This window comes from Pholcus phalangioides, unplaced genomic scaffold, assembly GCF_987345545.1.
Source record: "Pholcus phalangioides strain wild (caught in Gottingen) unplaced genomic scaffold, Ppha-v1.0 ptg000002l_1, whole genome shotgun sequence".
Lineage (NCBI taxonomy): Eukaryota > Metazoa > Arthropoda > Arachnida > Araneae > Pholcidae > Pholcus > Pholcus phalangioides.
The window spans coordinates 5,260,978-5,285,972 of record NW_028301595.1 but is presented as its reverse complement, the minus strand read 5'-3'; the positions used below and the strand labels follow the sequence as shown (position 1 = coordinate 5,285,972).

General features: G+C 43.5%; 1 protein-coding gene across 1 annotated transcript in view; it reads right to left on the bottom strand.

Annotated features, from left to right (window-relative positions):
- The window catches only part of LOC149089127 (zinc finger MIZ domain-containing protein 1-like), a 205,807-nt gene extending 200,262 nt beyond the window's left edge, over positions 1-5,545 (bottom strand). The window contains exon 1 of the mRNA XM_089237282.1: positions 5,123-5,545. The gene's annotated coding sequence lies outside the window, so the exon portion shown is untranslated. The remainder of the gene's footprint in view (positions 1-5,122) is intronic.
- Positions 5,546-24,995: the final 19,450 nt, after the last annotated feature.

Below are 24,995 nucleotides of genomic sequence, written 5' to 3'. Positions count from 1 at the left end.
TCTGTCTGTGTGTATGTTCTCTACAATCTATGCAATTTTATGACATGAATGTCGCTCTCCACTTGTTAATACAAGATATACAGAAGACTGGATGTTGTGAAGATATTTATTATTTGAGATGTTAATTTTTTAAGGAAGGAAAAGACTCATCTTTGCCTCTACCGGGAGTCGAACCCGGGTCCCTCGATTGCCAGACGAGTGCTCTGAACACTAAGCTACAGAAGAGATAGAGATTTTCTTTCGCAATCGAGGGACCCGGGTTTGACTCCTGGTAGAGGCAGAGATGAGTCTTTTCCTTCCTTAAAAAATTAACATCTCAAATAATAAATATCTTCACAACATCAGGTCTTCTGTATATCTTGTATGCAATTTTAGACTGCCAAATTTTGCATAAATACTAAACAGGACCAGATTTGAACAACAGGTTAATTTAAAAGTTAATTAAGATCTAGACAAATGCCTACTTCACCACCACACCAACTACAGCCCCACACTGCTTACATTTACAAGTTCAGTTGGAATAAAGGTGCCATCTATCGGCGATTGCTACAAGCCTGTGTTAGGGAAAATATCTCATCTATATTCTTCCCCCGGTTCAAGCCTGGGACTTGACAGCAACCTTCACGGTGGCAGACAAGCATCTTACCACAATGCCACTCAAGCAAGGCACTATCAGAGCAACAATGGTTGGAAAGCCTAAATGATGACTTTTGGAATTGTTACTTTGGTTACTGTGGTTCCCTAACAATGTGTTTCAGACATGTTTATCCCTTCAGAATGGTTTGTCACTTTTTAAAATGTTTCTAATGTATGGAGAAAACCCTCACAGCACCAGGTATTTTTGCTAGTATTGTCATATAGGGAATTACATTGGAACTTTGATTACCAAGTGATTCAGTAAACGAGCAAAAATTTTAAACAAATTCTAAAATTTTAAACAAATTCTTCAATTTTTGTCATTTATTTCTGAATATAAAGGGCTAAACGAATCGAAAAAAAATCTAGGTGCCTATTAAATATTTCAATAGGCAAGCGTATTTCTCTTACTCAAACTAGTAATCACACACAGAAAACTTTTGGCGCCCATACAATGTTTTACTTGCCATGGCGACCTGGCACCAATGCCGCACATGGGCCCATGAAAATGTAACTGGGTTAAAATTTTTGAGATTATGATTGCAAATTGGTTGGCAGGCATTTCTAGCCAGGTAGGGGCCCCAGAAGAGTCACTTTGCCCAGGACCCAAGATGCTCCTTAAGACAGCCCTGCTGGGCATTAAGGATTCAACAAGCCCTGGTGTATATACATGTATGTATATTTTTTTATCACAATGATAAACCATGTAGAAGATGCTGCCATTTGCAACTCATATCTCCACATTCTCACCATGGCCACCCACATGCCGGAGAATGGAAGGACTCCCAGCATGGGGGGGGGGGGGGGCATAGGGAACAAATACAAATATACACAGTGGATCCCACTTATAACGTTTTTAAAAAAAATCATGAAAAATCAAAAAAATGTTGTAAGTGAAAAAAAATGCTTTAAACAGCAAATCTTGATGAGTATTAGTAAGAGTTCGGACCATGAGAAAAAGTAGTAGTACTAAGCACAAAAACGCTCCAAGTGGGAACGTTATAAGTAGGATCCACTGCATATATTCACAATAAATTATATAAATCTAATATAATGGGATCTAGGAGCCCCTGGACAAAGATTCAAGGCAACATAATCTTTTTTATCAATCTACCGCTGGAGGCAATGAATAGGTTGAATATATATATACAAAACGAAGGTGTCTTTTGCTTGAGCTAGTATGTTTCAGACTCTGCCACGAAGCTGGGCTGGAAGAGATCAAAGATGGCAAAGTTCTGGTGTTCATTCATGCTTGAGCTAGTAATAGAAAACTTCTGTTACCAATACTAATTTTTCAGTTGCCATGGTGACCTAGCACCTAAGATTGGTCAAGCCCTGGTACATATATATACAGGGTGATTATAAAAAAACTATCCCGACATATGGGCCTCTAACTATCATACCATTCACAAAAACTGAATGAAATTTTGGCATAAGGTATTTTGATGTATGCGCTCAAGAATGATATGGAAAACAACAGTGTCACTCTAACAGTTACGGTTACAGTGAGAAAATTTCGAAAATATCAAATGGCAACACCAAGTTTTTTGTCTTGGAATGTGATCTCCATTGTGAAAAACCCTAAATAGCGTTCGAACTGCAACTGTAGCATGAAATCACCGGCGGTAGATAGGCTAAAAGTGAGGACAACCAATAAGGACTGAGAAGCAGCATAAAATAAAGCATTTTATTGTGTTTCACAAATTTTCCACATGACCATGTGGAGAACTAATCAGGCTGGGATCTCAGCCGAAGAAACGGTGTGTCGAATGAAACGAACATTAATGCTCTGGTGCACGGCAAAGTCCTTTTTAAGCCTAGCTCCGGGGATTTTCGTGCTACAGGTGCCATTCCAACGCTATTTAGTGTTTTTCAGTATGGAGATCGCATTCCAATACAAAAAACGTTGCCATTTGATATTTTCGAAATTTTCTCACATTAACCGTAACTGTTAGAGTGACGCTGTTGTTTTCCATATCATTCTTGAGCGCATACATCAAAATACCTTATGCCAAAATTTCATTCAGTTTCTGTGAATGGTATGATAGTTAGGGGCCCATATGACGGGATAGTTTTTTTATAATCACCCCGTATATACATGTACAGAAATATTTTTTAAATGCAACAATGATAAACCACATAAAAGATGCTGCCATTTCCAACTTGAATGCCAGCAAATAACAACACAATCACTATCTCCACACAGAACCTGTTCCTCATACGATTCAACCCTTTCACTGCAATGGGTACATACATACGCCTTGCAGAGTCTAACTGCCCCAGGTGTATTTATACATCTTTACAGCCCTTGAGCAGAAAAGGGCGGCACTGGGGAGCCGATCGTGTTAAATTTGATCGGCAGTTAAGCAGTCAATGAACTCCTCGATTCAACAATTTTTTTACGAAAAAATTCTGCCTAAAATAGCAGTCAAACCCCTATTTAACCCTTTGAGCAGTTTTTAAAATTTCCTTGATCCACATTATAACTGCCGCATTGGAAATAAAAATGTGTTAAGAGCCCGAGATATTTTGGGGTGACCGAAATAAAGCAGATCAAGGGTTAACAAAAAAAATACCTTGATAAACTAATATTTTTTTAACTATTTCAAAATTTCTTTTATTATTTCTCATCACCTCAGACCACAATCCGAAGATTTGACCTTGAGTTCTCCTTTAGAGACAAACAAAACAAGGGGAGAATAGGAATCTGTTCTTTTTTCCAGTAAAGGAGGCAGTAAAGCCATTCAGAATGTATGTGAGAAGGTTTGAGCAATGGGTGTAGCACCAATACCAGTAAACAAGAGGTCTCAAACCGTGCTTCGCATTGCCCTGCTGAGCCACCAACCTTTGTCAGGTGCATTGCCAAAGAGATTGTTTGTTAAACTGCTCTGGGGAGCCATGGATAAGCATTGATTAGGGAAAAGGGCACAGTGGGTGGGAAAGTTTGAGAACCCCTGGTACACATAAAACATTGTGCTATCCACATGTTCAGATTTCAGTAGAATAATAAAGTCACTTCAAGTTTGCACTTTATCTGGACAAGTAAAGAATGGCAAGTCGTCATTGGAAGAGAAAAGGTTTTCAGATTAGTGAAAAAAATGGCCATTTCAGCAGAATTCAATAAAATGTTGGACATACACTCAGGGCTGCAACTGGGGGGGGGGGGGCCACACGGGTCTCGTGCCCCGGGTGCTGGACCCGAGGGGGGAGCAAATTTCATTCTGAAACCTCATCAACATTACAAGGGGGCATCAAAATGTGGGCTTGCCCCGTGTAACCAAGCATCTAGTTGCAGCCCTGCATACACTAAAGCAATTTTTTCATATATCTTGACTATTGACAATATTCTTAAATTTATGGGGTTTTCTTTTTCGATTGATGTCAGAAATAAGTTGCGACTACCTAAGTAGCTTTTAAAATTTGCTGTTTTAAATGTGATCATGCCCCCTGATCAATATGTCCCAGGGTTTAATGAATTCCTCAATTCAACAGATAAAATTAATGATTTCTTCCAATTTGTTAAATCAAGGTTTGACTGCATGAAATTTTTGTGGGTTTCCTATAATATAAGTATGTAGTCTTCCTGAAGAGATACAAGATAAGGAGGCATGGGGGCTGTGCTTAAAATACAAAATGCAGCCAATCATAGGTGGAGATAGACGTAAAAGTCTGGGGGGCACGATAATGATAACAATTTATATATATATACATAAGCATATACATTAGATCAATCAACTCCACCTTTGACGCTGGAGCCCCCCACACCCAAGCAGCCAATTTTAGACCCGTGCCTTGTTCACCCATACGAGAAACATGCCTCTCTCGCCTCGTGGAAATGAATGTTTAAAATTGTTGAAAGTAAAAACAGATCAAAAAGTAGGCAGGGCTGTCTCAAGAGCATCGTGCCTTTCCCCCTCCCAGGCAAATCAAGTTTTTAAGGTCCCTACCTCACCAGATTGATTGCTAATTCACATGCTTAATCTAATGTTATCTCGTTATCCCCCCCCCCTGCACTGCATTAAGACAGCAATGCAATTAGGGGAAGGGGTCTCAGAAAAATCATTTCACTTGAGCACCCAGGCAGGGCCATCTTAAGAAAGCATTGTGGGGCTCTTAGGCAGTGATATTTTTAAGCCCCCATCTGAGAAATGACTGTGCTATAGCTACTACCATCAGCATGCTCTATCAGAAATTTGAACCAGATCTAATTTTCATCAGCCCCCTCCCCCCCCCCCGTACTTGAGGCCCCCGGGCAGACCCACGCGTTAAGACGGCACTGAGCCCAGGATGCTCTTAAGATAGCCCTGGGGGGGGCTATCAAATCAACGTATTTATAAGGGGATCTAGGAGCCCTGACCAAGTATTCAAGTGGCTCAGGTCTCTTTCCTTATTCCCACCGCCGGAGGCAATGAATGAAATGCGCAAAGGCTTATTGTGAATAAATATATACAATGGATCTCCATCAAGAACACGGAGGAGCACTTACCGTAGAAAACTGTCACTTCGGGAGCACCTTCGAGGTGATCACATCGACACTGCAGTCATCGGTGTCAATATATTATGAAACTGTCAAAAAAAAACAACGAGCACTATATGCAACACTCACTCACACCACGTGAAGTCGTTGAAACGCGCCACACTGGAGATGAGCACTGTTATGAGAGTGTGTGAGTGCACTGTCATACAGACGAGAGTGCACCACGGCGCACACGCGGGTCAGCACAAGATTCCGAAACACAGTACATCGTAAACACACGTGAAAAAAAAACAAAACAAATGTTTCCAATCAACGGGTTTCCTCTTTTCGGTTTTGTTTCTTTTTTTTTTTTTTTAGCAAAACTCAAAACACATTCAATGAAAGGATCTCCATCAAGACGCTTCCATACATCAACGAGCAGCGCCACGCAGCGGATTTTTTCGAATTCATCAAAAAGAACAAGAAAAGCGTAATACTTTCTTTTCTTCCTCTCCCTACTCTTCTCTACGCAGCGCCCTCTATCGCTCCAACAGAGAACAAACAAATAAAACCCTTTTTTTTTTTTATAATATACGTACTACATAAACAAAAGAGTTTCGTTTTTCTAATTTTATTCACAGACTGGGGGGTGTCACCGTGATTGATTGCTGGGGGGCATGATGATGATGATGATAACGTCAGTTCATACATACGTATATACATTAGATCAGTCGGCTCCACCTTTGACACTGGGGGGAGGTGAAAAAGATCCCCCATACATATGATTTAATTTCAATCCAATGGCGTCGAAGCTCGTGGGTGCTGTGGATGGGATGGGATGATCCAGCACCATGGCCCCCCCACATTCTGAAACAGGGCCCCCAAGCTGGGATCTTTTGCGGGGCCCCCAACGAGACTTCCACGGGCCCCCTTTATGATGAATTTATAGCGTAAAAAAACAAAAAATGGTGAAAATCGTCCCGGGCCCAGGGCTGGAGCCTTGTCAGCCTACCCCTTGTGGGGGCCATGTCCAGTACCCACAATAATTTGTAGCGAAAATGTGTCTGAGCCATTCAATGACTAAAAGAGTGACTTAGAGATTGTGTGAGCAAGGGAGTGACCAAATGTTGATAGAGTGTCTGAGCAGCAGTGTGTGACTTATATAGAGAGAGAGAGTATTAGGGTGTATGAGCGGGGATGTGACCGAAACAGTGTGCAAGCGTGTGAATGACTAAAAGAGTGACTTAGAGATTGTGTGAGCAAGGGAGTGACCAAATGAGTGGCTTATAGTGTGTGAGCAGGGGGAGTGACCGAAACAAAGTGCAAGCATGTGAATGACTGAAAAGATCGACTGAGAGAGTGAGGGAGTGACCAAAACTGTGGGAATGCATGTGAATGACTAAAACAGTGACTTGGAGATCGTGTGAGCGGGTGCTACTATTACTTTTGCTAAGAACGGACCGGACCAATACCATACATAGCACAGTGTTCCTCAAAGTTTCGTTACCGGTGGCTCCCTCGCCCAATTTACGATTCACCTACGGCTCTCCAGAATAGTCTGATAGATATTTTCCCGCATAAAAGAACTACTTCAAAGCATAAATGTTAGCGCACACACCAATATCTCCAGCTCGCAGCGACGCCCCTGACAAAATTTGGCGTCACCCCTAGGTGCCGTGACGCACACTTTGGGAAACACCACTATAACATGAGAAGAATTTCGCTTTCGGGATTTCGGATAATTTTATCAGTTTTTTTGTTCTTCGCAAATAAAATTTATGTTTTGCCCATTTTTTGCCCGTAAGTTATTGTTATCAGGCTGCAAGACTATGGAGGCTTGAAGGTGTTCTCTCCTCCTCCCTACCTTCTTGCACAGGCGCATTTATGGTTTTGCTGCGTATGGGCTTGACGAATTTTGCCGCCCTTCTCCCATTATAGTCTAATTTTCTTGGCAACTCTCGAACTGGCGAATTCGTCACCCTGTACTGCCAAACAGCTTGGCCTCCCGGCCACAGCAGTCTTAAGAGCGTCATGGGTCCCCGGGCCAAGTGACTTTTCTGAGGCGTTACCAGGCGAATTCTCGAAAAATTCAACTACTTCTCATTTTTCTGAGGCCCTCTTCTCTTGAGGCCCCCGGGCCATAGCCGGGTGGGCCCATGCGTTAAAACGGCACAGCAACCGGGCCCCCAACTCCTGCAAATACACCTGTGACTCTGTCACTCTTTTGGTAACTTCCATGTCTACGACCTCTCTGTCACTTTTTTTGGTTACTCCCATGCTCACATAATCTCTAAGTCACTCCTTTAGTAATTCTCATGCTTGCACACTATATCGGTCACTCACGTGCTTGCACATAGTTTCGGTCACTCCCATGCTTGTACAGTTTTGGTCACTCCCCTGCTCGCACACTCTCTAAGTCACTCTTTTGCTCCCATGCTTTCACTCCCATGTTCACATAATATCTAAGTCACCCTTTTAGTAATTCACAAGCTTGCATACTCTTCTTTGCCATTAACATGCTCACACACTGTTTTGGTCACTCGCATGCTTGCACGCTGTTTCGATTCCTCACATGCTTGCACATTGTTTCGGTCACTCAGGTGCCCGCGCACTGTTTTGCTCGCTCCCATGCTCACACACACCCTCTAAGTCACTCTCTTAGTCATTCACATGCTTCTACACTCTCTAGGTCACTCTTTTTTGGTCATTCTTGCACACGCTTTAGGTCACTCATCTACCTGGTCCCTCGCTCTCTAGGTCACTCGTCATAAAATTACTCAAAATAAAGTGCTCCGACCCTGCCACTTGTCTTACCCGTTACAGAAATCTCTTTCAGCCCAGTTCCGTGGCAAAGTTCTGGCATTCAGGTCACTCGTCATTCACCTGCTTGCTCACACTCTAAAGCATGGGCGGAGATACGGGGGGGTGTCAAAGGTGGAGTCGACTGATCTAATGTATATACGAACTGACATCATCATCATCGTGCCCCCCCCCAACAATAATGACCCTGCCCCCCCCCCAGACTTCCAAGTCAATCTCCGCCTATGCTCTAAAGGCTCTGACTTACTCTACGTGGTCCCACTTCACGATTTTGGTCACACACTGACCTAGTCGCTTGATGTCTGGGCAGAGGGGGATTTATCGAGGGTTATCTCCACTCTTCTCCCATTCTCTCGTCGCTCCCAAGATCATATTCTACCTAGCAGTATCTACTGTAGACCAGATAGAGTTTTACGAACGTGCAACAAAAGAAAACTATATGCCTGGCGCCATTTTAAGAACTTTCCCTCTCAACTTTCCAAAGATCACTACAAAAATATGTCACGGATATACTCAGACTATGTGCAGTATAGAGAGCATTTGCATCTTCAAAAACTTTGCTCGAATCATGATCGCAACTATTTTTATAAAGATGTCCGCCATAGACTTTGTGAGACCAGGAGTATCCCTGTGCTGTCTCTGAACGACTCACCAATATCTGAAGACCTTGATAAGGCGCTAATATCTTTATTGACATCTTTTCTCGCTCCTACAGTCCTGTTGGACAGGGCTATGACCATTCCTCCAGTGACCTCGCGGTAGACCATCCGTTTTTTAATGACATTTTCAATACCCAGACAATACAGTCTATTATTTCCTCTCTTTCCACCAGTGCATCCCCGGGTCCCGATGGAGTTCCAGGGGCATTTACTTCAAACTCCTCTCCGATATTATATATCTCCGCCCCTCAGTTTTCTATTTCCTTACTTTTACATCAACGAGATTATACCCAGGGCCGTCTTAAGAGCATCATGGGCCCCCGGGCCAAGCGTTTTTTTCGAGGCCCTACTGGTAAATTCTAGTAAATGTCAACCAGATCTAACTTTTGTGACGCCCCTTTTCTCTCGAAGCCACGGGTGGGCCCATGTGTTAAGACGGCACTGATTATACCTCATTCCTGGCACTCCGCAATTATTATTCCGGACTACAAAAAGAAGGATTCCGCCTCAGATCCATGCAACTATCGTCCGATTTCCTTGATTGACATCACCTGCAAAATTTTCGAAAGATGTATTGCCAATCGCCTCCTTCCATATGCAATTGAGATGGGTCTTATACCTCCTACACAATATGGTTTCATACCGGGCCGCTCGTTACGAGGTTCAGCAACTAGTCGCCCACGACAGTTGGTCTAGATCTATCGACGAAGGTCACAATATTGATGTAATCTATGTCACGGGCGTCGGAAATGTTTCGAACCTGTGGGTGCTCGTCTTGAGCGTTATATTGGAAATTACGATTTCTCAATCAATTCTGGGGGTGCTCAGACCCGTGCCACAAATTACCGTGGGTGCTCGAGTACCCACAGCACCCCCGGCTCCGACGCCACTGATCTATGTGGATTTTAATAAGGCATTGGATAAGATCGACAGATCAATTCTTTTAAGAAAGTTAACCGATTAAACACGATTAACCACTATTTTGCCAGCCGGTGTTCCTGGCAAAATAGTCAGGACGATCCATGTCCTACTGTCAGACAGAGTCCATTGTGTTCGAGTTGCTGGGGCTGTGTCAGCGAGTCGCCCCGTACCAAGCGGCGTCATCCACTGATCTGTGCTGGGTACTATTTTATGCACCTTGTTCACTAATGGCATAGCTCAAGTCGTCTCTCCCATACCCATTCTACAATTTGCGGATGATATAAAACTATTCTCAACGACGGACAACACAATGAGCCTCGAGACAGCCTGCTTCCGTCTCTTCCGTTGGAGCGTCCAGAACAATCTTCCTATTTCTATCGTCAAGAGCGGCTCTATGCATCTAGGCAGACCCACCGACCCCGTCTGTTATCAGATGGGTCCTGAAGCTTTACAACACTTGACCATATGCTCCGATCTGGGTATTTCGTTATCCGGATCTCTTGACTTCACTGATCATTATCGTAATATGGTATGCAGGGCCAATAGAGTCGCATATATGATACGTACGGCGTACAGCAAGTGCGATATGCATACCCTGTCTTTCGCTTTTTGCACATATGTCCGACCGATTCCTGAATACTGCTCGCAGGTGTGGTATCCATACAAAATTAAAGACATTTTATTCATCAAGAGTCCCCAAAGGGCTTTTACTAAACGACTTCCAGGTATTGGTGGAAGATCATACCAAGAGAGACTCGAGATACTTGGCCTTCACTCCTTGGAGTGGAGGAGGGCTCGATCTGATCTAATTATGTGCTATAAACTGGTACACAATATGGTATGTTTACCTTCCGATAATCCTTTTTTCGAAATCTTGGACAGACGACCTAACCTCCGTAGACACAGTCTTCAACTGAAAATTCCAGTGGCCAGAGGCGACCGCTACTTCTATGGCTTCAGATGCCGTTCGGCTAGACTGTGGAACAATCTGCCTCACGACCTCGCTTCTGCCCCCTATGCTGGATTCGTCTCTTCCTTGGACGATTTTAACTTTTCTCCTTCTATGAAGTGTTTCTCCATTTGACTTATGTTTTCTTTTTTTTTATGCTTCCGGTTTAATCTTACCAATGTAAGTGCATCTGCCTACTGGGTTGTGTGATAAATAAAATAAATAAAATTCTACTAATTTTTTGGCCACTCATTCCTTCAATTCGCCGCCCCTCTGAACTTGTCACCCTGGGCTATAGCCTGCTAAGCCTAACACCCCCCCCCCCGTAAATACGTCACTGCCTTCTTGATACACATTTCCGTCCTTAATGTCGTTATCAGTAGTATTCGCTGTAGTCCATGTACGTGTGGAGCTGCTTCTGCGCAATGGCCTTCCTATAGTGAAAGGAAATGTACGACGGAAAAATACTCTTTCCCGTTCAGTTCTTGATCAGTTTCTTTCAGTTGACGGATTCAAAAAAAAAATTTCCGAGAGACCTTTTTTTTAAGGGATCTGTGAAACGTTCGTGTACATTAAAAAATACACCGTAATTTATGATATTGTGGCAAGACTCAAAATAGAACAGATATTCAAGTATCATTATTAACTCGACTGAATGACCAGCCATTAACAAGGCATATTTTCAGGAATTTGTTCCTACTACAGGCGCTTTATTAAGGATTTCTGTGTCATAGCTGCACCATTACATCGGTTATTGAAGAAAATGCAAAATTCATTTGGAAAGAGGAGCAACAATCATCATTCGATCAATTGAAATCATGTCTCACGAAACACCCGGTCCTTGGCTACTTTAAGCCCGAAGCAGGAACCCATATACATACGGACGCAAGTGGATATGGCGTAGGTGCAGTTCTTGTACAGATTCAAGATAGAAATGAAAAGCCGATCGCATACGCTTCTCGATCACTTTCAACAGCAGAAAAGAATTATTCAACAACCGAGAAGGAATGCTTGGCCGTTGTATGGGCAATAAACAAGTTTCAGCCATACCTGTTCGGACGCCCTTTCACAGTCGTAACCGATCACCACTCTTTATGCTGGCTCGTCAATCTAAAGAATCCTTCTGGACAACTAGCGAGATGGGCATTACGTTTTCAAGAGTATGACGTAACGGTTGTTTTCAAAAGTGGGAAGAAACATAGCGATGCTGACTGTCTTTCTAGGCACCCAGTACTTGAAGCTAAAGAAGAAGAAGAAATAGCTGAAGACCTCCCATTTCCGAATGCCATTTCGAATTTTAAAGACGAACAATTAAAGGACTGTCAGTTACAAGTTATCCGAAAGAAGCTTGAAGAAATTGGTAGTTACCGAAATTTCCAGATACTAGATGGGATTTTGTATAAGAAGAACTACGATCCTTTGGGAAAACCATGGCTCTTGGTCATGCCAAAACACCTTCGAATGGAAGTACTGAAAATCCTTCATGACGCACCCACAGCTGGCCATTTAGGTTTGGCAAAGACTTATGATAAAGTACGTAGAAAGTTCTACTGGCCTGGACTTTATAGAACTGTACGACGTTATGTGTCTCATTGCAAGGAATGTCAAAGAAGAAAATCACCATCACAACGACCTCCAGGATATCTTCAACCGATTAAACCTGCTGACGCCCCATTCCGTAAAATAGGGATAGATCTGCTTCGACGATTCCCGCTGACAACTCAAGGGAACCGATGGATAATCGTATGTACAGATTATCTCACCCGATTCACCATCACGAAAGCTCTGCCAAGCGGTGATGCAATGGAAATTGCAAAATTTCTAGTTGAAGATGTTATTCTAAAGCATGGATCACCAAGAGAAATAATTAGTGACAGAGGTCGATCATTTTTGTCAAATCTTGTAAGGGAAATAAATGAGATGTGTAAGACTTCGCATCTACTAACTACGACATATCATCCGCAAACAAATGGCCTAACAGAAAGGTTCAACAAGACTTTGGCAGATATGTTATCTATGTATGTCGACACAGAACAAAAAGATTGGGATTGCATACTACCATACGTCACATTTGCTTATGACTCGGCAAAGCAGGAAACGACGGGCTTTAGTCCATTCTTCCTCGTTCATGGACGTGATGTAGAGACACCACTAGATGCCATACTACCGGATGAACCCGATCATACTCTCAGTGACTACGTGGCCAAATTAATAAAAAATGCAGAGGAAGCTCTAGAACTTGCAAGATTGCATATCTCGAGAGCTCAGGCGAAAGATAAAAGCTTACGATGAAGCTCATCGTGATGTTCAGTACAAAAAAGGTGATCTAGTGTGGATTTTTACACCGGTCCGAAAACTCGTGTAGTGAAGAAACGATCAGCAGTCATAGATCACATATTAAGTGGAACCTTGTGAGGAAAAGTCCCGAAAGCGGCAACTAAAGGATATTATTCATGTTTTACGGATGAAGCCGTATCATGACCCAAAAGAGCAGCAAGAAGATCCAAATCCAGAGAAGCAGAGCCTTACACAAGCGAATGCAAGCCGACTTTCAGCAAGTATTCATAATCTTCCTGGACCTCTGACGAGGAGTCGTTCTAAGCAGTTACAGCGAGCCGGGGGAGATATGTGGCAAGACTCAAAATAGGACAGATATTCAAGTATTATTATTAACTCGACTGAAAGACCAGCCATTAACAAGGCATAGTTTATTCTTGTCTTTTTATTTTATTGTTTATTTTTTCTGGAATATTCATATATGTTTTTGTGTTCTTGTTGGATTGTGACTGTGTTTGTAATTGCTCTGTAACAAATATCTAATAAAACTACGCGACAATATAATATCACGAATTATGGTATTTTTTTAATGGAACTATCTAATAGATATCAGTGATATTCATTAGGCGGTTCCATTCAAATGCCTCATAATGGCTGAAAAACAAAAGGTCCCTGCATGATCCGCACAAAGGAAGTGGCCCAGTGACAGTGCTCCTGCTCGGGGACCGAGATAATTCTCATGATGTGATTCTATTTTTGTTTTTCACACTACAAATTATTATACAGGGTGGGGAGTCCGTGAAGAGTCTGAACTGGGGCCCACCAAAGATAACCTTGGGCCGCTGCTCAATATACCGGGCCCTAACACTACTCACATCGGGCTGTGAGTGATTCGCAGTTTCATTTTTCATATTCATTTCTCGTTAGGGGCCATTCCAGTATTACGTAAGCAGATTTTCAGCCATTTTTTACCCCCCCCCCCCGTCAGCAGCTTGGAATATTTCATATCTTCAAAAAGGGGTGGTTGATGACGTGAGCAACCTTCAAACCCCCCTTGTCATCAAAAGTCAGCAAATCCGAAACCCCCCCCCCACCCCCATCGATGCTGACGTAATACTTGAATGACCCCTTAGTTGTGTGTATGAACGGGCCTTTCATTTACGTCTGCATACATTGTATCGTACTTGGCAACTTAAATTTAGTTACCAACTAAAGCACTTGCCTCGCGTAAACGGGCCTTTTACGCAAAAGCGATTTACCGGGCCGCGGGCTTCTAAATATTGAGAACCACTGTCCTAGACTATATAAACGGTCATATTTTGTAAACTTATTCACCGTGAAAAAATGGCGTCTTTCTTCAGCACTTTTGTCCATAACCAATAAACGGGTAAAAATAAAATTTCATCAGTAAAAAAAAAAATATCCCTTCCAGAAAATATTGAAAACAATTATACAGTACAGTATTATACCTACATGTGAGAAACGCATCTATAAACTAGAACCCCCTTCCGCCATCTATCAAATAAAACTGTTACAATTCTTCAATTGATGTTAGTAACCGGATTTTGATTAACACATCATATAAAAAAAAATATCATATGATATTAGTTAATATTTTATAAGTAATAATATTAGTTAAATTATCATTTAATTTAACAGTTGAAAATAACTTCGAAATTTTTACAGTTGTTATTTGTCAGCGGTAAAATAACATTAATAAAACTTGCAAACTCTCGCCGCCCTGGACTTTTATATCCAACAACAGCAACGGTAATTGCAAGTTTTACTAATAATGTTTTACCATACGTAAAAAATAACTGTTAAAATCTCAAAGCAAAACTAATAATTTAACTAATATTATTGCTTTAAAATATTAATTAATATCATATCATATTGCTTTTTTCATATGGTACGTTAACAAAAATCCGGTTAATAATTTCGATCGAAAAATTGTAACAGTTTTATTTGATAGGTGGCGTAAGTAGTTCCAGTTCATTGATGCCTTTCTCACTTGTAAAATACAGGGTGATTCTAAAGTCACGTGACAAACTTTAAGAGGGGGATACAAGACACCTAAACAAGAATTTTGATCATAGAATGTGCTGTCGAATCGTGTTAGCAAAGGGGGGGGGGGCAGAAGGTGTTTTTGGAGAACGATTTGCTGATTTTTTTCTGACGGATTTGCAGCGATATGTGCTATGTGCTATCATTCATTCCAGGGTGCATATGCACCTTCAGATCGGATTAGAGTTTGTTTTTTATAGGTGCAAGGACCATCAAGAGAGGTTATGCTGCGCCAAACAATGATCAAGCGGTGCAATGACTTACCACATTACAATACCCTGCGCCGTGGTCACGAGTACTGACGTATGCAAGATCGACCTTTAGAGGGGAATGCACATTGGGTTTGGGGGAGCACAAGGAATCCCTCCCAGATAAACCTTGAACTCTACTAACCTTCAAAAAACATTTTAAATTAACAAATATTGAAAAAGATAATATACGCAATGCATAATTATTGGCCGAGAAGTGAAAAAAAACGGAATGTACATGTCTCGTATTTGGAATTGCCTCATTGCATTAACATGGTCAGGAAATGTTTTGCCCGGTTCGCTTCAAAAGGGTGATGCGGTCGCGTAGGACGACGGCTCGCGCAGTCCTCACTCCACTTTACTTATAGCTCAGTCCATGTATATTTGCATCAGCTAACTGTTAAAAAACCTTCGTATGGATAGCGGAGAGTGACGTCAACCTCAGGCAAAGCCGCTTGAAAGATGCTTAATGACTCTTATGCAGCTCTTCTGACTCTTATGATGAAAGACTCTTAATGCAGCTTTGACCTCAGGTGAATGATTTTGTTGCAGATGAACGCAGCCCCATGTGCACTGAACGGGACCGTACATGGACGGTCGGACCTGACTCAGGCTAAAACTCACAATTGCTGACACTGCCACCAGATGGCGACTTATCGCTGGCTCTCTTTCCTAAAAATTAGGAGTTTTTTCCCTCACACGGCATCACAGCAAGTCTCGCTCAGGCATTTTCAACTGCATTTCATAATGAATACCTGACCGATGATTGTCCCAAGTGGTCATCAGTTCCACGCTCAGATGCCAAAATGTTATATAAGTAACTTTTTAAAAATTTCAAGATGGCAGAGTGTAAACAGCATTTTGCCAAGATGCGATTGTGTAGCTTTTTGACTTATTTGGCTCCGTTGTTTTCTCATAAACTAAAAAAGGTAGGATGTACCCTTCTAAAAGTTAACTAATAAGACTCCGGAATGCGGAAAAACTCAGTTTTTTTGGGAAAAGTGACTTAGATAACAACTTGCCACCTGAGCCAACAACCCCTGTAGATAACATTACCTGTACGCGCACACACACACAAGACAAGGCGGAACAGACAGGACTCTGGGGGGGGGGGGAGGACTCATGCTGTTTTGATTTTGTTTTTTGCGCCATAAACGTAACTGTGTGATATTCGCTGAAATATTTATATTCAAAACTTGGAGTAAAAGTGAGAAAGAGTAGCATTATATGAGAGAGAGCTTGTCCGTTAGTTTATGCTGTTCTTTCCAAACTTTTCTCCGATTTTTGAATTCAGATATCTCAGCGAATATTGCACTTGTAAATTTTTCCGCCTCTGAAGACACAGGGAAACGACTTCCTAATTGGGTTTTTGAGCACACAGGGACTGTATAAAAGGTTAATTTCTTTATTCTTTTAATGAATACGACCCCCCCCCCCCCGTCGCAGTTCCGGATCACTCAAGTGAGCCCCACAGCAGAGTTACAGATCAATTCCGAATCAATGAGGGGACAGTTCCTAAGCACTTCAAAGACGCCGTGTTGGGGGTTTAATCAGTTTAGTGACACACGACACAGTTCCAACTCACTTAAGCAGCCCGCGTCACATTAACAGATCACTTAACCGACCCGACGCATGGCAGAGTTCAAGATACTCAATTGACCTCGGCACATTTACAGATTGCTTAAGCTATCCCCAACACATTTACTGATTGTTTTAGTGACACGCGGCACAGTCCCAGCTCACTCAGACGGCCCGCAGCACATTTACAGCTCTCTTAAGTAACGGCAACGCTGCTCCAGATAACTCAATTAAGTGGTCCGCGACTCGTTTTCAAATCAATGTGAAGCGTCCCGTAATTTCCTAAAGGTTGACACATCCCTGTTTTATACATTCCCCGTGTGCCAGCCGGTGAAATGCTGCTCTGAGAAGACATTAAGAACGAATCAAATATTTTTAAATACAATATTAACAGAAATATTTGAATGTTTTCACCATTTATCACCAAGGGGCCGTTCAAGTATTACGTCAGCAATTTTTCACCATTTTTGACCCCCCCCCCCGTCAGCAAAAGTCAGCAAAACTCTGACCCCCCCCCTCTTGTCAGCAAAATTTCATCTCCCCCCCCCTCGTATCGCATATTAATGGGACCAGAGACTGTACGAGAAGAGGGGGGGGCATGGGGGGCTCCTGTCCCCCCCCCCAAAAACGATAAAAAAAAATAACCTTTTTTAATGCAAAAAATATTTTTTTTTCAAAATCAAAATAACCTATATATGTTAATTATAATCAATTTCTGTTAATTTCAATGCTATTCGAAGGCTAAGAATTCAAAATTTCCTTTTAAGAAATTCATTGTGACACCCTTTAAGCCATATATGGCCGCTGTGGTGGTCGAGTGGTTATAGTGCCGGACTCGTGATGCGAGGATCCGGGTTCGAACCCCACAGTGGTGGTCGGCTGAAGTTGGTTTTCTGTGGCTCCCAACTTCAAGGCGCAAATGCGAGCCGATCTCCCCGTTAAAAAGTCTCGCCACAGAGAGCAACAGTCCTACAACGGTAAATCATTCAACCATAACACTTCACTCATAGTTAGTAAAACTGGGGGCAGATGACAGCACTACACATAACAAGCATTACACAGAAACAAACTTTACGTCAGGTTGCACTACACGTACACGCACATTCCCGCATGTACCTATTCGTTGGGGGGTTCCGCGGGGGGGGGGGCGCATGTGTGGTGTAGCAGTAGTAGGTAGGGGCTCGGGGATCCATGATGTTCTTAAGTCAGCCACCTCGTTGGGCAATTTGCCTGTTGTGGCGTTGTATTTGTATTTGTATTTGTATAATCATAAATTCTGTTTGCTTCATGGACCAAATGTGGCCCGGGGGTTATCTAATGTGGCCTGCCCCCTCACACCTAATTTTATAAAAATGAACTAAGCGGCACATTTACAGATCGCTTAGGTGACCCATGACACAATTCCAGAGCATTTAGGCTGCCCGAGGCACATTTTCAGATCACTCAAGTAGGCCTGTGGCACATTCACAGATCACTTAAATGACCCGCGACGTGGTTCCAGAGCACTTAAGCGATCCGTGGCACATTTAGAAATCCTTGAGTGACAATTGGCTGTTTGTTTTTTTTTTTGCCCGAGTGGCGTCGTGGTAAGATGCTCGTCTTCCACTATGAAGGTTACCATCAAGGTCCATGGGTTTGGGCATAGAACGTTAGAAGCAAGTTCTTTACCTACCAAGTCTGGGGCGACCACCGATGGATGGAGCCTTCATTTCCCATCCAACTCCTCTGGTTGGAAATTGCCGTACGGCGATATATGACCGGAGTTGGTGTGTGGTAAAGCAGCAGTAAAGCAGTTGGCACAGTTTTAGAGCACTTAAGCGGCCCCCGGTGCGGTTCTACATCACTCAAGTTACCCGCGGAACATTGCCACATTAGTCAAGTGATCCGCGGTATAATTACGGATCACTTGAATCATGCGTGATACAGTTCGGGAGTACTTAAGCGGCCCAAACACATTTAGAGATCACTTGAAGGATCCACGAGACATTTGCCCACAAACCACAGTACAGGATGCCATTAAGAATATTTCATATTTTGTATAAAGGGATGACGTAACATCATCCACATGCCCCTCCCCATTGTCAACAAAAGTCAGCAAATCGGAACCCCCCCCCCACGCCATCGATGCTGACGTAATACTTGAATGACCCCCAATGATTGAGAGCGCGGCTCACAAATTGCGAAACGCAAATCACATTCGAAGTTGTTAAAATTCTGTAATTGTCAAAAAATGCGATTCCCATTTACAGTGAATAAGTAACTGCAATGGTTGTGTTCATGGCCCCCACATCCTGGATCAGGGCCCCTAGGATGCGACCTTTGGTGGACCCCTAGACCAGACTTTTCACGGGCCCCCTTTATAGTGAATTTATGACGTGAAAAAGTAAAAAAATGATGAGAATCCCCCAGGGCTGGAGCCCTGTCAGCCTCCCCCTTGTGGGGGCCATAGTTGTGTTCATTCTATTTGTGTGTGTATTTCTCCTAAAAATGGCAACTTTTGAGCCAATAAAAACTCCCCGACACTGTGATAAGTTTGCTAGAACATAGCGATTTGATACACTCAGAAAAATCACCAACGAAAAATGTCAAATGCAAGGAAAATACGAAACCTCCTTATGCATTTCGACACGCTCTATGGGTGTCGTCTTCAGATAATAAACTATCACGCTGACCGAGGATCCCATTTGGATTGACTAAAGTTACTCAACGGAAAGAAAAAATATACGTCCATCCAAGTCAAACGTCGCGACCAAAATGAAGCTGAGTGTAAGCCTTCTATAACGTCCTGATTGGTTGATTACGGAATGGAGCTATTCGATCGGTCTATTCGATTTTTTTTGCAATCCCTGCTCGTAATGAACTTAAAAAAAAAAACAGAATTTCAGGCTCAATCAGCATTTTCACGCTGCACCCAGCGCAGCAATTCTACTCCTTGGAAAACCCGGCTTAAGCCATGGCGCTGCTATCGGTGGTGTTGATTTATTGTCGTTTACTAATTTATTTTTGTTGATTCAATGCTCCAGAGTTAATATTTGATAATTAGTCCACGTGGGATCCTCGATCAGTGTGATATTCTTATTCTCCGAAGACGACACCCACAGCGTGTCTGAAATGCGTAAAGAGTTTTCGTATTGTTACGATCTATAGACATTAGATGGCGCGATTCGTCCGATGGCTCTCAGAAATATCGAAATCTGTTGATGCCGGTTTCGGTATTGCGCAAAGGCATACGATTGGCGAAGAACTGGTGGAGGGCTGGACAGAAGCTTCCAGAAGGTTACGCCAATCTAGACAGTGGCGCCACAAACCTGGTACTATGAAATAGAAATCTGTGGAACATTCTTTTTCTCGAAGCTTCGACCGGAGCTATAAATAGTAGGGAGAATGAGAATGTGAGATTCCAGAGAAGAGGGAGATTCGATGAAAAGTCAGTTGTGAACTTGCGAGAAAGTTGTTAGTTCTCCGATTAGCCTGTAAATACGTGTATAAATTGCTGTTCTGTAAATAAATCTGTGTTTGTCCGTCGAACCACTTCTTGTTTTGTAGAATGTTCCTTTTCGCGAAGTCTTGTGAAAAATTATTCGGAACAATTTTGTGTCAGGAGTGGGATAATTCAAGACTTGCATGAACACGAGAAGAATGGACATGGATGAGATGCGAGAACAGCTGAACCAACTGATGTCTGTGATGGGACAGATGAAAATGGGCATTGTGAACGAGATAAACACATCCATCGCTGCCGCCAACTCCTCTATTGCCGATGTCAAAGAGGATGTCACCATCGTCAACTCCTCCACCGCCGAAGTCAAAGAGGATGTTACCGTCGTCAACTCTTCCATCGCTGAAATTAGAGGGGATGTGGCCACTGTGAAGGGAGACATCGCCATTGCCGTAGCTGGAGTAAAAGAAAAACTCCCTCAAGAAATGAATTCCATCACTGAACAGGTGAATTCTGTCGACGGTAAGCTCTCAAAAAGAATATTGGAGCTGGAGAAGAAAATCCAAGAGCTAACGTCTTCCACGGATGCCCTCCTTCTCTTGTCAGCTATAGCTGACGTCAACCGGCTGAACATCAAACCATCGACATACGACGGAAAGAAGTCGTGGTCGATCTTCAGGACCCAGTTCGAGATTATTGCCTCCGCAAACGGATGGGATTATATGCTCAAGGCCTTCCATCTAGCCACCGCACTCCGAGGTGAAGCCGCCGAGGTTCTACAGACGCTCGTCGCTGAAGATCGATCCAACTCTGACGAATGCACTTGAGCTGAGGTTCGGAGAGAACTACCTCAACGATTTCCAAGGCTGCAACTGAAGACCAGGCAGCAGAAAGCTGGTGAAACATTGCAAGAGCTGGCCATGGACATCGAGAGGCTCTCGCAGCTGGCATATTCCGATTGTCCGCCGCACATCAGGGACGGATTGACCCTACAAGCCTTCGTCGACTCCGTCATGGACCCCGACATCCAGCAGGCGCTGCGTCTGGGCGAGTACAAGGACGTGAGAAGTGCTCTTGTCTACACCATGAAGTGCGTGGTGTAGACGTACGTGGTGTAGACTCGGGCTGCTTAACGAGACGCAGCCCGTTAAGCTTCGAGAAGAGAGCGACGAGTGGTCCGAGGCTCTGTTGCGGAGGACGCTAGGGCGGAGATCATCAGAGAGCTGAAAGAACTTCTGAAGAGTGTCAAGAACGATCGTGGGGACTCGGAAAGACAAGTCGTTGCGCCACTTGCGCAGCGCATGCTCAGTCGCAGCTACCGGTATGGGAGGTGCGCCATGCCAAGTGTACCACGTCTCACAGCTGCACGGAGGAGACCACGGACTCCACATAAGAGGCGAGATTGATGGACTGCCGTGTAGGATGGTCATCGACACCGGAGCCAACGTGAGCATCGTCAGGACGGACCTGGCTCGGAAATTCCAGCAACGACTTCTCTACATACCACCATCGCTGACGTTGCAGACAGTCACAGGACAGAAAATGACTGTGCGAGGAAAATTGAGAGTCTCACTGAGGTTCGCCACGGTCACCTACCAACACACCGTCTTCGTGGCAGACATAAGGGATCCGTGCATCATCGGAGTGGACTTCTTGAGGAAACACACACACATTTTCCTTGGACATGAGGAATGGCAAGTTGCACACGCCGAAGGAACGTATCGCCCTGCTCGGATGTGGTCATAACGAAGTACCTCCAAGGAAAGCAATGGACATTCCAGAGGAAGAAAACGAGTGCATCGCCGATGCAGAGAAGACCAATGGCAGGACCAGAACTGCTCTCTCACGAGGGTCAGATGGCATGAAGAGGGTGATCCGGCCTCGTAAAGAGAATGCGTGTGGAAATGCCGACGCCCCGACGAGAGAACAGGGTCCACAGAACCGTCGTCGTTGCCTCAAGGCAGAAGAGATATATGGGCCGGCGAAGCCTGTAGTGAGACGAATAACATCTCAAGTCTCAAGTGACGATCCTTGGAGCGACAAAAATACTCGGAAGGCCCAGCTAGAAGATCCCGACATACGACCGATAATGGACCTGAAATAATCCACCGGGAATAAACCAGCGTGGCCAGACGTCGTCCCTTTGGTCCGACGACCAAAAGCTACTGGGCGCTATGGGACTCTCAGGAGATGAGAGATGGCGTGCTGTACCTCCAATGGGAGTCGGAGGATGGAAAGACGTTCCGGTGGCAACTCGTCCTGCCAAGGAGCCATGTGAAAGCAGTGCTAAAAGAATTGCACGAAAGCCCGATCGGCGATTAAGACTCTCCAGAAGGTCCGTGAGCGATTCTGTTGGGACAAATCCAGGACCGATGTGGGAGAGTGGTGCAGGAATTGCGACACCTGCGCCACCCGCAAAGGACAGCCGAAGCACACCCGGGACCGCCTTCACCGCCACAACGTCGAAGCGCCGTTGGAAGGAATCGAACCGAACATCCTGCGACCGTTACCGAGGACCACCCACGAGAGCACCGCCCAAGTTGTCGCCTGACGTCAATAAAAACGTTTTTTGGAGGTCATAAAATGCCTCAAACATGACGTGATAAAATGGTCATTATGTCCATTTTGGAAACGTCGAAAATGACGTCAAAAAAAAAATGACCATTTGCAAATAGTTAGACTTTCAGAAGATAGATGTAGCTATTCGGAGAGACGGGGAAAAAAAGTATCATTTTTCTGGGGCAGGTCGGATCAACGTCGGCTCCAAACAAATGAAGAACGTCTACGTGCGAGGGCCACGTCTCATGACTTCAAGGAAGGAGACCTCGTCTTACTCTGGAACTCGAACCGCCGGAAAGGACTATGCCCGAAACTTCAGACGTCATGGGAAACACCCTACAGAGTCGTGAAGAGACTGAACGACGTCGTAGCTCGCATCCAGAAAACGCCATCCTCGAAGTGCAAGGTGGTCTACTTCAACAGACTGGCCTCTTACCGCAGTGACGACCCGCCGATTTAAGGACTGAATTGTCGGGACGAATTCTATGAAAGGGGGCAATGTTACGATCTATAGACGATAGATGGCGCGATTTGTTCGATGACTCTCAGAAATATCGAAATCTGTTGATACCGGTTTCGGTATTGCGCAAAGGCATACGATTGGCGAAGAGCTGGTGGAGGGTTGGACAGAAGCTTCCAGAAGGTTACGTCCATCCAGACAGTGGCGCCACAAACCTCGTACTATGAAATAGAAATTTGTGGAATATATATATTCTTTTTCTCGAAGCTTCGACCGGAGCTATAAGTAGTAGTGAGAATGAGAATGCGAGATTCCAGAGAAGAGGGAGATTCGATGAAAAGTCAGTTGTGACTAAACTTTGCGAGAAAGTTGTTAGTTGTATGATTAGCCTGTAAATACGTGTAAATTGCTTGGATTTTTATTCTTTATTGAAGTCAAAGATTGAAATTATTTTCCAACTCATAAATTTTACAATTATAAATAAGTGCATTAATCTTGGTGAACGTTTCATTTCGCGGAATTCATTTTAATCCACTGCAATTTGCTGTAATGCCCCATTTCCCGCCATTGCGATTTTCCTGTAATTTCAGCAATATTTGGCAACTTTGTTCACTTTTGGCGGTAATTGGCGATGTCCCGTATTTGGAATCCCAATTTCCCGCATTTCTCTCAAGGAAATATGGTCAGCCTAGTAGGAGATCAAATTTCTCTTCAAGTAATTCATTGCGACCCACCCTTTACGCCATACATGGTAAACCCTTGACCCGCAGACCAAGTGTGGCCCTGAAGGTTATCTGATGTGGCTTGCCCCCCTCAAACCTGATTTTGTAAAAATGAACTAAGCGGCACATTTACAAACCGCTTAAATGGCCCGTGGCACAATTCCAGAGCATTTAAGTGGCCCATGGCACATTTTCAGATCTCTGAAGTAGCCCCTAAGATAACTTTCACATTCAAAGATCACCTAAGTTTAACCAGCGACACAGTTCCAGAACACTTAAACGATCTGTGGCACATTTAGAGATCCTTTGAGTGACATGTGGCACAGTTTTGGAGCACCTAAGTGGTCTCCAGTGCAGTCCTACATCACTCAAGTTACCCGCGGAACATTCCCAGAATACTAAAGTGATGCGTGGCACAGTTCCAGAGCACTTAAGTGATGCGTGGCACAGTTCCAGAGCACTTAAGTGATGCGTGGCACAGTTCCAGAGCACTTAAGTGATGCGTGGCACAGTTCCAGAGCACTTAAGTGATGCGTGGCACAGTTCCAGAGCACTTAAGCGCCCCGGACACATTTCCAGAGCACTTGAAGGATCCGTGAAACATTTAGAAATCGCTAAAGCGGCTCTGTGTAGGGCGACTTATCAATAGGGAGAATGTTAGTTCAGGTGCCCAATAACCATCGAAAGGTTTTGGTTTTTTTCCGTCTTTGGTGCACGAGTAAGATGCCATTAATTTAATTTCATATCTTCATAAAGGGTGGTTGATGACGGAAACATCATCCAACCCCCCCCCCCCCCCCCCGCTCTTGTCATCAAAAGTCAGAAACCCTCTACCCCCATTGATGCTGACGTAATACTTTAATGACCCCTTTTTAGTTATAATGATTTTTTTTTTTTTTTTTAGTGTTATTAGGTAAAGTTAACCTACTCTTCCATGATTTTATATATTTAATATCTTGATAAATGGTGTATTTCAAAATTATTTTTTTCTTTTGAAAATGACTTTTCAGAGCGGGATCTACATTTCAATAACTGAAACTTTTCGGCTCATGGGGGACTGTATAAGAATTAAATTTCTTCTTTTTTTTTTAATGTAACAATGTCAAACAAATTTTAAGATTTTAAGTAACTGCACGTCATTCGAAAACTTTTTGTAATTTAAACTATGTCTGCAAAATCAACGGTTTCAGAGGTATTTGCTGTGCAA